The sequence below is a fragment of the Lolium perenne genome, chromosome 4 (assembly GCF_019359855.2).
Source record: "Lolium perenne isolate Kyuss_39 chromosome 4, Kyuss_2.0, whole genome shotgun sequence".
In the NCBI taxonomy this organism is placed as follows: domain Eukaryota; kingdom Viridiplantae; phylum Streptophyta; class Magnoliopsida; order Poales; family Poaceae; genus Lolium; species Lolium perenne.
In genome coordinates, this window is record NC_067247.2 from 311067938 (window position 1) to 311073255 (window position 5318).

At 39.8% G+C, this 5318-nt stretch overlaps 1 long non-coding RNA gene across 1 annotated transcript; it reads right to left on the reverse strand.

The window, feature by feature from the left end:
* Window positions 1–2416: 2416 nt before the first annotated feature.
* Window positions 2417–4503, reverse strand: LOC127349029 (uncharacterized). Its single transcript, XR_007880088.2, has 4 exons — window positions 3942–4503; window positions 3779–3867; window positions 3457–3683; window positions 2417–2494 (listed from the first exon to the last, which is right to left on the reverse strand). It is a non-coding gene; the product is annotated as an uncharacterized lncRNA (long non-coding RNA).
* Between the last annotated feature and the right edge of the window lie 815 nt (window positions 4504–5318).

The window sequence follows — 5318 nt, forward strand, 5'->3', positions numbered from 1 at the left end:
GATCTTATGGTTAACACGGGTATTACGGCACAAGAATCACTGGATGACATTTGTTATTTAATCCTAGATGGATATAAACCCTTGCAATGGAACCTCCACCATATCAACACAATCCATGGTTCCATTGCCCACCACATAGTCATATTCATAGTTATGAAAATAGTGGTTTTGCTTTTTATGCAATAGTGATAACATAGTACTTTGCAAGTAATTTGGTAAAAATACTCAAATGACATGAGCAAGTGATGAACTTGCCTTTATTGACTGCAAGATTATGCAGGCAAGGTCTTCGATACGCAATAACTCCAAATTCTGAAATAGCATCATCGTCCGGTAAGGACGATGTTTAAAAGATTGGCAAGGATGCAATAATGCATAAGTATGAGATGCAATCGCTCTAAGCGTGACCTAACCCCGATGATTTAGGATTAGTGGTTGGTAATGATTAGTTTCGGTGGGTTACACTTTTAGAATGATTCTCATACAAGGTTCTTATTCAGGTGTGGTTACATGGTATCATAAACAGGTGCTGCAACATATCATAACAATAACACTAATAGCACACAACAGTAAGATTCGGTATAATCCTAACATGTAATGGATAGTGGTTGGTTTTAGTACTATATGTCATGGTTAATGATTGAATATCATATACTTCAAAAGAATAACTTTTGAAGAACATGTTCTTTAATAAAGAACAAGTATGATAATTAAGGTTGTGGGGTTCTATGGTTGACTATGGTTTCATCTAGTTTCTGGAGTAAGTATTAGATGGATCACAACAATGTTGGATTCATCGAAACCTAGGTTTTGGTAAGGTTGAGTTAAGCCTAGGCATCCTAAGCAATTAATTATACATGGTTGCTATCAAGGTTGATTCATCTTGCTGGTGATTGCTAGCTAGGGTTTATAGGTTCTTATAAGCAGGTTTGATGGCTAATCTTAATTCTCTTCAAAAGAAAAACTTTTGAAGAACATACTTCTTAAGTAATAAGAAGTATTACAATTAGGATTGAGGTTGTCTAGGTTTAGCTATTTGATCCACTAAGTAAGGAATGGTGGTTTCCTAAATAGGATGATTCATAATTATGAAGTACTGGTGGGGTTTAGTGGACTATGGTTATGTAATGATAATTATTGGGCATAGATGCTATTGTAGTTGTAGTGACCTCACCTTTTTAGGGTGCCGATCTCTGTGTGTAACTGTGCTAGTCCCTGGATCAATCGCTAGCACACACAGTACAAGATGTAATACCAAGAAACAAAGATCTTTATTACATCGTATGATCCAGAAATTACATAATGTATTACAAATTGCATAGCACAAGGCTAGCATATCATCAGAGTTTCACAACAAACAAACATAGACAGCATGGAGTCCTTCGTCTTCATGTGCCACAGGCGAGCATGTTGAGGATAGACTCGTAACCCTAACCATCGTAACTCACTCGTCTTTTAAAACATCTGCAACATGAAACGTTACAGCCACGAATGGTCAATACTTTGAATGTATTGGCAAGATGACACTATAGTGGACTCAAATGGCAACCTAACACTTAAGTGTACATTTGGTTGGTAGAGCTCAGGCAATTTTGCGTAAAGCCAATTTTTCCCTATCATTTGTCAAAACATTTTCTTTCAATCTAATTAGCATTGGTAAAACCCCAATGTACCAAATTACCAGTAGCATTGGTAAAGCCCCAATGTACCATCCTACCCTTGTTCACCCATTCAAATTTTATTTAAGAAATTGGGATGAGGAGATCTTCGAACAAAGACTTGTCAGTTCGCTCAAGTTGTCCATAACCGGGGACACGGCTAAGTACTTAGATTTACACTCTCGAGAGGTTGTACACCTTTACCCACATGGCCAGGTCAATCCTTCTACCTCGATGCACATTTTGCTCAAAGGACAGGTGCAGACCGTGGCCGAGACCTTCTGTGTGTAATCGCCCGAACCATTCCCTAAGGGCCACGCCCCCACCTACAGTATCCCTCTACCACCACCTGGCCCCTAGGATCCGGGTTCATGCAACATACTTTATCAAGCCAGAGCCATAGTAGCATGTGGTTGTACGTGAAGCTAATGAGCAAGATTTGTCTACAATCTCTTTAAGCCTGGGTGACTTTCCGCAAGTGTGCACTAGCACCAGGGTCTTTCCCCCTGATACAGCCACCCTCTCCATAACTCCACCATTCACCCAGGTAATTCATTAAACTTAGTTGTTTTTCCTTAACCTCTATCAAAACCTTTTTCCATGGCATAGCAGATAACAACTAAATTTAATGGCGACAAAGGGAGTCTAGGAGTGGTGTAGCTAAACTACTAGGATTTAACAGCAGGCAAAAAGCATAAACCCTAGACATGTCTACTATAAAAAACACTACTGTGCAAGAATTAAAAACTGGGACATTTGGTGTGTGTCACTTGCCTTTTGGTAGTTGAAGATCGTTCCCTTTTATCTCAATCAAAACACGTGGCTCTCCGCACAAACTATAAGAAAACAAAAATAGCACAACATAAACACACCATTCATAGCAACATAATCAAACAAGACAACAATCGAAAATCGCTCTATGGTACTAAGGTGTGGCATGAGGTTTGGGTTGCAAGATATGGTTTGGTAGATTGGAATGGTCATGTACTTTGAAAGAAAAAGATTATCCAAGTCAAATAATAAGGAGGAAAAGATTGACAAGGCATATGATCAAGAGTTGTTTGCTACACCAGAATGAATAATTGGAATGATCCATGTGATAGAATCATATGAGTCTCATATGACGTAAAGCATACCATTATGGAGAGTGTGACAACACTCACCAATGGCACAAGGAAAAGATTAGATAGGAACTAGTGATATGAAAATTTACTCAAATAACTCAATTGCTATTTGAATACTATGGACTAAGATAATATGTTGTGGAAAGATGTGATCATGGAACATGGTGAATGTGTCTAATTGATTTGCATAGTGGGAGAACTATATTGCGGACCATAGATATACCGTGAAAACAAAGTGTGCAAATTCAACATGCAAAATGTCCAGAATGACCTAGGCATTTTACTGATTCCGACGGTATAGAGTTTGTCGAAAACCGATGTGTAAAACTCAAGATATGAATTTTACAATACGCGGTTAGAATTCTAGTGGTGTCCGAAAAGTTGTCCGAGAAAGTTTCTCGGATGGAAAATCTTCCTATACAAAAGTTGTAGAAGATTTAGTTACGAACTTAACTTCAGAGAAATCATCTAAAACGGAGCTCTACATCTAATGATCTGGAATTTTGAAGTTAGACATGAGATATCAGCTAACACACATGAACCGATCCCGTTCAGTTTATTGAGCTAACAAGAACCATTAGATTTGGATCTAACAACCTAGGAGGATCTGCCTAATATAATCTAAATAATACGCTTCAGCCTTGGAATCTAGATCGTGTCGTTTAAGGGCATACCAGTAGCAGCGCTCGCCTACAAAGGTCGTTGGAACTGCTTCGTGCGACCACGGCGGCTCGTGAAATCGAAGAAGTTATTGTCCGGTGGTGGCAGAGCTCGTGGAAGGAGTGAAAGACGTGCAGCTCGTTAAATAGAAAATGAGGACTCCTCAGTATGTCCCGGCGTAGATTGTGTCTGCAGCGAGTCGGATGAAGCGACGGCAGACATCGTTGTGTGTGTTGTTTATCTGTAGAAACACAGAAGTTTTGTGTCTAGAAGGTGTGCCCAGATGTAAGTAACCAAATGGAAAACGAACAGAGATCTGAGTCAGTTTGTACCAACCGTATTCGTCAACAGCGTCATGGCGGCCGGCGAGAGGAGGGAACGACGGCTGCGTGTCAAACATCGACCAGAGACTGCACCCAGATGTCCTGGAGGTAGGCGACGGTGAGAGGAGTTCACGAAAATAATGGAATTGGCCTACAGGTTGACGTACACGACATACCAGTCTGATGAACTCCGATGATGTCGCGGCCAACATCAACTAGGTGATAAACGACTATGTCCCGGAGGTAGACCTTGAAGAGAAACATCTTATGGTGCAAGGAAGTTTCATGGTGATCACTCTAGACGACAAGATCTAGCGATGAACTCGAATTTGAGGCTGTAGATGGCATGGTCGGTGTGGTCTGTACATGGTTTATCTGGAGAAACTTTGTGAATGAAAGCGGTGGAGAAGAACAAGGAACACAAGGTGCTCTCCTCGGTTTGATTTAGTATGGGCTGAGGAGGGAGATCGGGAGGTGTATGCCATCGGGCGGCATTCGGTGCACCTGGACGATTTGGGAGATTAAGGCAATAAAGTGGAGAAATAATTGCCTGAATGGAACGCTCATCTAATTAGGAGTAACTTTCGTATTGAACTCGAGAAGAAACGGTCGCTAGAAATAAGGGGAAATTGAAGATGAAAAGAAGAAGCCATGGCTGTACGTGCCAGTATATGTGCCCAGGAGGAAGAAGACCTCTTCCGTGCGTGTGCACTAGTGAGCCGGTCAGCTGGGCTACCTTGGCTGGTCGGGCCAAGTTGGGCTGGCGAAAAAAAAAAGAAGGCTGGGGCGGCCTGGGCTGGTTGGGGGTGGGGCAAGCTGGGCTGTTCGGCTGGGTGGGCCGTTCGGGCTGGCCGCATTTTTTTTCTTTTATTAAATCTAGAAATTTAAAATATATTTTTGGAGGATCGAAATTAATCAGAAAAAGGCAAATAAGGTATCGTTGGATTCATCATGAAAAATCCTTTAATATCAGACCAAATTTGGGATAAAAATATAAACTTTATGAAACCAAAATTTGACATATATATCTGTGTGTCTATAGTGCTTTTTTTTAGAGTTTCATGTTTTCTCAAAATAATAAGTTTCAAAACCCCCGAACAAAATAGATTATTGTTGGTATATATTTTGAAAACCGATTTATGTAAACTCTATATTTTTGCAAATACCTTTTTAATAAACATACAAGTTTTAATTCCTTGTGAAAAATTCAATCAAGTTCAAACAATCAAGCATTAAATTTATTTTTATTTTACATTCCGAAATTTGGAAAATTTCGGGATGTGACAGTAGTTCATCACAATGGTGGGATGCTAAGCATGAATGAAAAAGGATGATGGTTTTGGCATTTAGAAACTAGGGTTTGGACTTGTTTGATCCTAATTTGATCATCTAGGTTGGATAGGCACTAAGTTTGATTAGGATGAACACATGGGATGCTAATTAGTAGTGATAGGGTTCCCATATTTTATGTGGATTTGAACAAGCATTGAGTTGCTAAATATGAATCTATGATTACTAATGAAGTAACATGATCTCATGTTAACTTGGGGTTT